The 12,240-nt window shown below is 39.9% G+C and overlaps 1 pseudogene; it reads left to right on the plus strand.

The window, feature by feature from the left end:
- The first annotated feature begins 4,463 nt into the window (after positions 1-4,463).
- On the plus strand, positions 4,464-4,641 carry LOC111148209 (annotated as a pseudogene).
- Positions 4,642-12,240: the final 7,599 nt, after the last annotated feature.

Genomic DNA, 12,240 nt, shown 5'->3' on the forward strand with positions numbered 1-12,240 from the left:
AACTCCCCACTGTAAGAGAAAAAATTACTAGTAAATAGAAGTTACTAACAAGGGAGTAAACCATTAGGACCTGTTCAATTATAGTACTAATTAACAGTATGGGTAAATATTTTTAAATGAATATATAAAAACTCAAAGGGAACTGTATGGGGAAAATAAATGTATACATCTAAAACTATTCCTGGTTCTGACCAGCTGTCTGACCCTAAGCAATATCTTTCCTTGGTTAGTTATCAGTAGGCCCACAACTCATATGATCATAAGGCCCACCTTCTTCCCAAAGTTGCTTTGAAAATAAGGAGAGTAAATGTCAAGCTTTGAAGATTAAAAGATGCTATATAAGGGTATAAATGTTTAGCTATCAGAATATGTGTTACCAATCTCAGAGAAAGGCATTGAATATAACTGAAAATAATGTGCAGTCAATGGGTATATGCAGACCTGAGGAAACCACAAGATCCTTTTTACTTTTCCAGAGAAGAGGGAACAACATAGATACCACACCTTCCTTGGGATGATCTTGCTAAAAAATAAAATTAAATTAATTAAAATTTTAAAAAATAGCTTCTCTTGTTCCTTATGTTGAGATATATAGCAGAATGAGTACCTTGACATTTTAAGAAATATTTCTTCTAAGTTTTATTTGCTTAATTGGCTGTTTTTAATAGATGATACATACACATGTTGAAGATTTACACAAGCAAACAAAAAGAATATATAGTTGAAAGTATCCTTAATTTAAGGATAAATCTAATTGGATAGAGAAATTACATTTTATCAGAATGAAGTCCAGTTGGAGGTCTCTTATTAGACAGTAAACAAGGTGATAATATCAGAGAGAGGAATGGGGAATGTAGATGGATACATGGATTATGGTTCTTTGATCCCTTTCATCATCTTTCCTGGCCTTTGTAGGATGCCTACACCCTGCTTTTGTCTATTAGTGATCGTGTTACATGGAGTTAGGAAAGAAGTTAGTTGGTCATACTCAAAGGGTTCCCTGGCTAGCCAAAAAATCTTTAATAATAATAATAAAAAAAATGCTTATAAAATGACAGCGTGGTGGTTAACACATGTCACATTTTGAGTTTGCTCAAGCCTCTCAGACTAAGCAGTGACTATTCCAGGCTGTCTGTGGTCCAGCCGGACCAGCATTCTTTCCCTTACTAGAACCCTTGGTTTAGTCCCGGCAAACACTTTCACTCATCCAACCTCTCTTCCCAAATGTACCCACAAATATTGGAAACCATAGTTATGGTTTTTAATACCAGGTACTATCTAACCATTTTTGATAAATCTAATGTCGTCAAATGTTAGTAAAAGTGGAACAAGGGGTTGCAACTGGCAACAGGTGAGTTCATCTGTGGCATTCTAGACTTATTTAGAAACTCAGTGAGATTTTCATGACTCGGAGGAGCTACAGTAATCACCAGTGTTTATCAAATATTCCCAATTATTTTTCTAAGTACATGGTAAGTTTACATTTCACAGGTCCTTAGGCACAGCCTTGAAATGTGAGCAGAAAAAAAATGTGTGTCAAGGAAAAACAGGAGGAATAGTTAAGGTCAAATAAGAAAATAATACAGTATTTGGCATCAGACTGATTTAAATGTTAACCTTTCTATCAACTTCTAGCTGTGTGATCTTAGGAATGTTACTTAAACCCTCTGAGCCTCAGTTTCCTCATCAGTTGTTTTGAGAAATAAATGAACATATGTAAAATGCTTGTCCCAGTATCTATCAAATTGTAGGTATTCATTACGTTTAACTTAATCCCCTACTCCCCTCCCCCAACACACACAAGATCATGCCATATGAAAAACTGAACCTTTTTATGTTGTTTATAACCAGCCATCACTGAAAATTCCCTGTTTACCATAGGTTAGGGACCATCTCTGGAGGAAGGACTCTCCTTTGCTGCCCTCTATGCCCTAGGGTCAAGGTTCCTAGATAGATATTCAGTGTGTGCACTGTATAAGCCAAGTCATTATGGGACCGAGGAGCAGATGAATTATACAGTACAGTGTTACCACTAAATCAACACCGTGCAAGAAGCAATCCAGGACAGGCAATCACTCTCCTTGGGCCAGGCTAGAATGCAAATGAAAGGCAGAGAGGCAGGTCAAAAGGATTGAATGTTACTGAGAAAGTCATTGAAAATAGCTGACTCCTGGCTGATGAAGGTCTCAGATCAGAGCTTCACTTCCTAATGTGACTTTCAGCCATAGAGAAAGCATTAAATCTGAAGGTAATTTGAACATGCATGGGGCATCATTCTGCCACAGCAAATCATGGATATTAAAGTCTTTCACAGTGTAAGGTCTTGGGGGTGGCGGGGGGAGAAGAAACTATCAGCAAGCAGTTTTCAGAGTTGGCAGATGAGCTAAGTTGATTGTTAATAAAGGAGAGTAAATAGGAACAGCCCAACTCATCCTCTAGCAAGACAGAACCATCACCACAACAAGTATTTGTGATGGTTCATAAGTGTGTTCCCTTACATTTATGGAATGACTTATATATTTTGATGAACAGTAACTTACATTTGCTTTAAGTTCTGACCAGTCTGTTGTCATGACTAGGACCAGTCTTGTACGCAGGAGACCTACCACCGTGTAATTTATAGAGTTCGTGAAAAACCTACTAGTATAAAATAAACAATTTATCTTTTGCTAACTAGCCTGCTAGTTTAGGAAACTCTTCGAGAGAAATATTTTCTTCAGCCTTTATAAAAGCAAAGCTTTAAACAAACTCAGTACCTTGGTGGGAATTTGGATTGTCTTTTGGAGAGAATGTGCAGAACTCTCTGCTGCTTTAGGTAGAACAAAATCTAGAGGCAAAAGTTGCAAGATTTCAAAGATCCTTCACATCATTGAAGCTCAGCTAAACCTCTGAGATTTTGTAGCTTTATCCTCCATTAACCTCAGTTTTATGTCAAAAGTTGATTTCACATGTAAACTAATAATTAAACTATTTGAAAAAGGGAGTGAGCGGTAATAGTTTAGGTAGAAGAGGAATAGTCAGAAACTATTTCTTAACTTTCATTTAAATTTTGTATTTGTTTGTTTGTTTGCAAAGTACATGATTTTAGCCTTGCTCTACCGAATCATCCCAGCATCTTGAATCTTATGTAAGATTTATAATGCAACATTTCTCGGTATGTGTAAAATATTTGAGTAAATGTTTGCAGTCTGCAAATAAGAGCTCAGAAAGTGAGAAGATGATCCTAGTTCTTTTGGTGATTGGAGAGGAGATGAGCAAAATAAGATGCCTCTTTTTGTGGTTCTTTCAGCCATAGCTGTTTTGCTTTCAACCCTCTCTCTCCTACCAAGAGAGCTCAAGGCAGTAATGTGTCCTGGGTCCTCTGAAATTTTTCAGTAATGGCCACTGTAATTCACACCTTGATTTGTCCCGGGTCACTGGCAACTATGATGGATTATGATTGCTGCACATTCAAAAGGTTTTTCCAAGGTTACACAGTGAGGGTTAATATTCAGTTCAGCCACAGCACTGGGTGGAAGAGGAAACTTCTGTTATATATTCTGTAGCTTTAATCAAAGTTTAGAACGTAGTCTGTGCTCTCAATAGAAGTCTTGTAATCTGCCTGAAGCCAAGGGCATATTTAGCTCATACTTAGTAGGTAGTCAGAAGTATGTGTTGCATGTAGGGCTGAGTAAGGACGTCACTCAAACATGTCATCAAACAGATATTTAGCTGAGTAGGCACAAGATATTCCATCCACGGGAAAAAAAAATGGCAGATTACTAAAAGCCTAAAAGGCACACATTTTCCCCAAATATTCAGAATTAAGTTAATTCAATTAATCACAGTGTTTTCATGCAAGTAGAACATAGCCTAGCTAGAAACAGAGATCTTCTTCCTTATATTAGGAACAATGACCTAGATTCCTGTGTTTGTGAGGCCTGTTTGGTGTGGGTTGTCTTTTTCTAATTATGCTCTTTTGTTGGGCTTTTCTCTGCCAGCACCCAGAGAATGACAAGGGGATGAAAAAGATGGAAGCAGAAGAAGGGTTTGTAACCCTTGTTCATTTTGGCCACAGACCAGATGACTCTGGTTTGTCTAATTTGTGGAGGGTTTCAGAAGTAAAACTGGAAGCAATATTCCATCCCTGAGTACAGAGACAAGATTTTGGTGTCATGAGAGAGACATTGGAGATCAAAGCAGATAAAAAAAAAAGTTCATTCAATATTCCACACAACTTGGGGGCATCTAATATATGCTGGGTACAGAGAAGGTTATTCTGTCTTGGTATTCCAGAAAGGTGAGATAAACAACAGCGATTTTCCAGCTTGTATAAAATATTTCATACATTAGATATAGATGCTATGAGAAGAGGGGTGAGGAATGTTGGTCAAGCAGAAAGTATAGTTTTCAAAGGATGGTCTGGGGAAGTGGTGTCAGGGTGGCCAAAGTGGGCTGGGGACTCGGGACAAACCACAAGTGACATGAAGCAGGTGGACAAGATGTTCCCTGAGGGTGCTGGGCCCTACATGGACCTGGGTGAGGCAGCAGGCACACAGGGCTCCTGATGGACTTGGCAGTCATTGAGAAGGCAGTTCAGTTCGTGCAGAGCTTTTAAATGATTTTGAAGATCTGTTTGATGATGATGATGATATCCAGTGAGACACCACCCAGCAGTGCGTGTGGTCATGCCTGTTACATAGTGGCATGACAGAGCTCCTCAAAGCCAATTGAAATGGTTCTAAAGAACTCATGGACATTACCTGCAATTAGGAGATGGTTAACCAAGAAAGAGAAAGATGGTTTTAACCATCTGCATGAGGCCTGCTAATCTCTGAATGTGACCAAATTTGTCCTTCAATTTTTACAAAAAGCAAAGCACATAAAATAAATAAATAAGGATAGTCTGGGAAGGTCTCTGAGACATTTAAGCCAAAGAATCTAAAGGAAGTGAGAGAAAAAAATAAGCAAATAGGGAGAAAGCATTCCTGGCAAAGGACAGAGCAAGTGCAATGGCCCTACAGTGACAATGTGTCCCATTGTCAAGAGACTGCAAGGAAAGTTTATGTGGCCAGAGCCAAGTAAGCAAGGGGTAGAACTATGGGAGATGACCTTGAAAGCTAATTGGGGAGGAGATTGTGTGAGGCTTTTTAGACCACTGCAGAACTCTGGTGAAAGAGTGCCAGTATCTGACTTTCCTAACTGCTTTGTTGAGAATCTACCAGAAAAGGCAAAGGAAAACAGAGTAAACTCATGAACGCTATTCCCCTAATCCAGTAAGAGACAGTTGAGCCTTAGGGACAAAGAAAGACTAAGCTGGCATACACTCTAGCAATTGAAAGTTATGGGCGATGGGGCAATATTAAAAAAGAGGTTCAGCCATTTACATGAATTACCTCAATTATACTATTATTATAACTTACCATCTGCAAAGTAGTTCTGTAGTAGGAACTACAGAGTAGTTCCTAAGTTTTGGGGAAAATACTACTGTTTACCTTACAGAGTTATGATGAAGACAAAATGCAATAATCCTGACAGAGAGTACATGCTCAATAAGGGATGATAATGGCTATTAATTATAGAATTAAAAAGAAAGATTTATTTATTTATTTATTTATTTATTTGAGAGAGAAAGACAGAGAGAGAAAGCAGAGGGAGAGGGAGACAAGCAGATGCCCCACTGAGCACAGAACCCAATGTGGGGCTTGATCCCAGGACCCTGAGTCAGACACTTAAGAGACTAAGCCATGAAGGTGACCCCCTATAGGGTTTGATTAAGACAGACAAAATCTGGTCCACATACCCTCACTTCCTGTGTATGTTGATTGATGAAGCTAGTACTCTTCATCATTCACTTAGTTTTAAGTCGAGAGAAAGAATTAATACAAATCTCAGAAGCATACTTTCTATATTTAATGAAAGACTCCTTTCTATGGCCTTTGCCTAGAGCAGCTAGTGCCTCCATTTATCTGTCCTGGTGTTTTTCTCTTATTTTCTGCTCAGAGCTGTTTTTTTCTAATCCTGGAATTCTATTTCTTCACACTCTTCTACAGTAAGTTTTATGGTCCTCCCACACTACTCAGAATTCCCTTCTGCAACAAAGCCTCTAGGCAGTATCATCTCATCCGGTCCAGGACATCATCCCAGCATCTCACCTCTTAGCATCTCCATAGCTGGAAACTGTCAGGGTTTCCTCTCCTTTTCACATTTGTTGATTTACTTCTTTTGGAATGGGCTCCATATTCTTGTAGATAGGCTCGTTCTTTTTCTATACCGCAACAGTCCCCTTGAACTTGGAAAGGAGAAGATACCTTAGACATCTCCTTCACTCCACAGGCTTATTGGACAGCGAGGCAGCTTATAGACAAAGCTGGGAAGAATTAAATTCTAGACCCTTCCCTCCACCCTGAAATAGAATGTGGCTCTGCGGGGCACTTAAGGTAGAGTAGTTAACTTAGAAAAAATTCACCATCGAGCATTAACAATAGCAGCAACAATGAGAAAGGATTTATATCCAGTCACTCATGTCACAGGATAAACAAGTTAGAACCTTTTTAGATAGGGTTCTCATTATCTAAGGGCAAAATGTTTCGGTTTTGTTTTTGATTTTGATTTTTCCCTAGAAGGGCTGGATGATGCTGCACTTGAAAAGGAAAATCTTTTCCTGCCAGAGTCTTCCCTGATCTTAGTTAGGAACGATCTCTAACCCTACCTATTAAAGTTTAAACACAGAGAATGGCCAGCCAGTAACAGACCCAGGCTGACCCCTAACCCAGCCACAGAATTCTCCCCAACCACTGGGGCACCTTGTTAAGTACTTATTTATTGGGATAAGAGAGTTGAGAAGGAAGAATATGGGTCACTCTCCAACAGACATTCCTCTGATCGATAGCATCAGCCCTATTAATGGATAAAAGGCAGGAACCACAAGGAGTTTTAAATTCAGGATTTTCCAGGGGGAGAACAAGGATTCCAACCTCAAATCAGATTATCAGCCAAGAACGGTGTGTTCCCTTCATGATTCCTCAGCAACACACTCTGAGCTTTCCCTACAGTCCTTGAGCACTGTCTGCTGCTGCTGCTGCTGCTACTGCAGATTCCACAATGCATTCTTCTCTCTCCTCCACTTTTTTTTTTTAAGTTTTTATTTATTTATTTGAGAGAGAGAGAAAGAGAGCATGAGACCGGGGCAAGGGGCAGAGGGAGAAGCAGACTTCCTGCTCAAGGATGTAGGACTCAATCTCAGGGAATCCAGGATCATGACCTGAGCCAACCTGAGCTAAACCGACTGAGCCACTCGGGCGCCCTGTCCTCCACTTCTGCTATTGGCTTTCATCAAGGCACACCCACATATTGCAGCAGCACTCCAGTCTCTGGCCTGCTGAGTACACTGATGTTCCACCCACCTGTTCAACAAGTCAAAGCAGCCTCTCCACAGAGGTATAATGCCCTAAACTTCTGTTCAGACCTTCAAGGCTTCCCAAACTGAAATATGCTCACATCTCCCCCAAAGTAACCTCTGTTTGGTCAGCTAGGCAGATCTACTTTTCTTCTAATACTGTCTATGCCCACCTCCATTCTTTGCTTATATTTTCGCATTCACTAGGAGTGCCTTCCCTTTGCCACTTATTTAAATTCTGCCCAACATTCAAGACACAACTTAAGTCCTACCTCCCCCATGAAGCGTCTGGAATCACTTCAGTCTTCAGTGTTATTACAATTATAATGGCTACCTTGTAGTTTAGCGATTAATTGTCTTCACCTCAGTTAATACGTCTGAATCTTATCTATAAGGTTGTAAAATACTTAAGAAAAAGATCCTTGTGTTTTACTATTGCTTAGCCCAATTCCTCACACAGAGGAGATGCTTAATTTTATGGTCATGAAGTTGGATCAATACCTTATCTAATGTGAAGTAGAACAGGATTTTGACTTCAGTGTTAGGGAAAACAAAGATTTTTTTTTTCTTCTTGTAATCCTGAAAGTCCAAATTCTCCACCCAAAAAGAAAGAATTAGGCTGTCTTGGTTTTGGTTTTTTTTTTTTTTTTTTGGGAGGGGGGTTTGCTAAAATTGTAGAATAATTCCAACTCTGCTCTGTTCAAGGAAAGACTAATTGACTTTCAAAAAGGAACAGTTGTTCAGAGATTATATAATCCAAACCTCAAGGAGAATTCGAAGCCCAGAGAAATGAAGTCTTTGCTCCAAGTCACAGAGGAAATAAGCAGTAGAGCAAGGACCCGATCCTTAATCTTTTGAATTTCCAGCCGGAATTCCTGCATGAATCTCCACATATTGTCCCTTTGCATTTTCTGTTTCTGGTATCTACGTAGTAGTGATAGAAAGTTGTTTGACAAGTACTTTGTGAGTATTTTCTATGCCCCAGGCTCTGCACTAGGGCTTATGAGACCAAGAAGAAATGGAAATAAAAATGACATGAATTCAAATTTAATACTCAGGATTCCAAAACTCTATATTCTTTTTTAAAGCAATGTTCTTAACCTTTCTTTTTCTTTTCTTTTTTTTTTTTCCTTTTGAGTCACAGAACCCACTAATATTATAATTAAAATTACAGATTTAGGAAAATTTATATATGCACAAACCAACAAAACACTGCATAATTTCAGGGTTTTGCAGACTCTTGAACCTCTAGGTTATAGCCTCATTTATGAAACATTGGAAAGCTTTCTCTCAGCACCTTCAAAAATAGAGCCATGGTTTTATAATTTACAGAGTCCAGATGCTAACCCTCGCCTTTTCCTCCTCCCTTTTGAGTGACTGGAGGGAAGGCTGCAGTCGCAGCTTTATCTCCTCCCTAAATAAACAAGCACTTCCCTGAGTGCCTCCAACTCCATTGCTCCAGATGTTACACTGGATAAATGGCTCATTCAGGGCTCAGCAGGGCCCAGGTCATGCTCCAAGCTGATCAGCTTTTCTGTGCCCTGCCCTTGCCACTCAGACAAGCTACCCTGCCATTCTGCTTATTTGGAAAATCCACACTCCCACTAGGGGCCCGAGAGCAGAATGTGTTCTTGCATCATTTTGGCAAGGCTGGAGAGGAGGGGAGGAAGCCAAGCCACAGAAAATACTGGTGAAAGGCCTGTGGGGTTTTCACATGGTGGCTCTGGAATGAAAGAGTCAATGGAAGGAGAACTTCTCTCAGAAACCATGTATCATGGAACTTCTCCAGGCAGGAGAAAGTGAGAAACAGATGGCAATGAACAGGCAAAGGCACCATAGGGACAAAACTTGAGTGGGAAGGTTTAAGGAGGCAGAAGCCATTGGCAGCAGTGGACAAAGGGAAAAGGTCCACACCATGTAACCTACATATGGAAAGTCAGGATGAGATACAGAAGCCAGGACCAAAGGGCAAGAGACTAGTTCTCACAAAACATGAAACCAAGGATAGGGCCAGCCAGTCTCCTTCCCTAGAAGACAAGAGAAGCTCCTACTTGATATCAATGCTGAAGACTAATTTCTGCATTGAGAATATGAGTTACTCTAAAAAGGATGAGGATAGTACTCTTCAACTATATGTACCTAATCATCACATGAGGAACATGATTAAAAACACTAGGTCTTCTTGGAGTAACCTATTCCCCAGTTTGCCCAAGACTTCCCTAGTTTTAACACTGATGTTCCTAGAATAATTTCTCCTCAGTCCTGGATAAACTGGGACAGCTGGTCACCCTGTAACACCTCTGATTATTCTGATTCCATAGTCTGGGATTAGGCCCAAAAATCTGTGTCTCTCTCCAGCATTCCCAGGTGACTCTGATGCTGAGGCATGAGGAGGGTGGGCCAGATAACACGTATAGGTGTTATATATATTTAGTCCCTGGCATAACCTGCCAAGTAGGTCTAGAAGAGGAAAAAATTAAAAAGAGGAAGGAAAGCAGAAATTGTTGATGGTTTCTGAAAATTCTAAATCAAATGTTCTCTATCCTTTGAATCACAAGGAAAGCTTTTAAAGCCACTGATGCCTGGCCCATGTCTGGACAACTGCATCGGGTTCTATGTGGGTGGGATCTGGCAGGGGCAGGAATAAGAACCATGCACTGGGCGGCCTTTTAATTTCCTAATTTATGGTGTCCGGTGGAGGTAGCTGGAAGCGAGGGAGAACTAGTGAGAGCCCACATCTGGACAAAATAGCACTCTGCCCCAGCTGGTGAGAGCCAAGAAGTCCCTCTAGAGTGCTATTTCTACTCCTCGGTGCCACTGCCCAGTAAGGAAGTAATTAAGTAATTGAGAAAAATTGTCCCAGATAATATTAGAGAAACCTACACATTTTATCCTCCAGTAATTGCAAAAATGAAGCCCCTTTGAATGGTCTGCAGGAAATGTGTCCGTTTCTCTCTGTGCCTGAGGCAGTCACATACCATGGGTACAATATAACCAACCCTCCATCACTCAGAACAATTTAGAGATTTGGGCATCCACTTCCTTCTTTTCTATGGTTAAGGATAAGCAGAGAACATTTCTGAAAAGAAAGGAAGTGATGAAAAGAATTCTGAGTTAGGGAAAGGGAATCAAGACTAATGATAGAAAATGATAAGGAAGAGAAGGGAAAAGGAAGGCATGAAGAGGGAACCACATTTTAGATTCAAGTAGATCAATCACAACCACCTTAGAACATGAAGAGGCTCAAAAGCAAAACACCAGAGAACAACAGAACAGTTATTTCACCCCAAACAAAGGGATATATTGTGTGGTGTTGATTCTTGCCAAAGTCTATGAGACGGCTGACTGCTAAATTGGCAGAGACCCATAGAAGGTGTCCATCTTATTGAAGGACGTTTGAGGAGAAAAGAGAGGAAGCTAAAACTAAACGTGCACTTCCTTCCCACTTACACAGATTCTTCAGAAGACAAATGACTCCTCAGTTTATATAACGGGGAAATTTAGTTCCTTGTAAATGGACAGCAGCATAGTATAGGAACCTAATAAAATATAATAACATGAATAAATAGGATAGTGTAATCCTTGGCAAAATATATAGCAATATGAAAATGTTTTGCAATAAATTGTTATAATGGTTAGCACTTTGAATTAGAATAGCAAATACTTCATTATAGAGTACTTACGTTTTCCTTTTTATCTATCACATATCAAAACCAAATATGGGCTTGAGACTTTTATGGTACCTTCTGCCTAAGGACTGCACCTTTATCATTGGAGAAATTTTTATCAGATTTATTTATTAGGCCTACTTCTGCATTTGGATCTGTGCAAAGCACAAACTTAAATAAATAAATAAAACATCTTTAAAGCAGCCAAAGACCTTACACATCACGGTAAATATTCCTACTGAAATACGTAGAATGCGATTAAAACAGGTGATTCACACCTGAAAAGGAAAAACATGCCCCATCTGTAGAAGGAGAATACCAAAATCATAGAACTTACCACACATACCAGAACATACCAAAATTGTAGAACTTAACCTGGTGACTGTTACCTCAGTTTGTATGTCTCGAGACTCAGTAAGCACAGGGCGGTGGGCTTCAGAAGGGAAACAAAAGGAGGGAACAATCATCAAAGCAGGGCTGTTTTGCAAAGCAAACTATGTACATAGAAGAAAAGAAGGCACATAATAATAGCAAGCTCTTACATTTGCTTTATAGAGTCCGATCACACCTATTATCGTATTTAATTCTTATACTAACCTGCTGAAAGAGCATAATACTCTCCATCTTACAGATGGGGAAGCTGAGACTCAGAGAAGTTGAATAGCTTCCCTGAGGCCACACAGATTAAGCTCAATGCCAGCACAAGTGTGCCCTTGAAGTCCAGAAGGAACATCCTCAGAAGCAGCCGGCCACAGCAAGCTGTTGTGAATGTCTTCTGGCTGAATCTAAGAGCAAGACAGACCCTCAGAGTTTATCTTATCCAGTCGTGTTCTTCATCTTATTTTGCAGACTTCAATGGGGACTATCTAATGCTTACAATAGGATGTGCTGCTTTCTCCTCTTGTCAGATCCCTGGTTATTGATAATCATTCCCAGGAGCAGCAGCAGCAACAGAAATGGTGGGAAGACTACTTATTCAAATAAAATCTTGTGTGGAGACCCAATGCATAAAACTGCATACATTTTTTTTGTTTCTGGCCCTCTTGTTTTCTGGAATTAACATTTCTGAAGGAATATAGGAGGAGCTGCAAAGAGGCATCGATTCAGTATTTTGACTGCTATAAAAATAAGCACATGCATACAATAAAGGGGTGGCTGCATTTTTACTTTGTTACAAACTTGAACACTCTGATT

The sequence above is a fragment of the Enhydra lutris genome, unplaced genomic scaffold (assembly GCF_002288905.1).
Source record: "Enhydra lutris kenyoni isolate GAN:26980312 unplaced genomic scaffold, ASM228890v2 scaffoldscaffold18, whole genome shotgun sequence".
In the NCBI taxonomy this organism is placed as follows: Eukaryota; Metazoa; Chordata; class Mammalia; order Carnivora; family Mustelidae; genus Enhydra; species Enhydra lutris.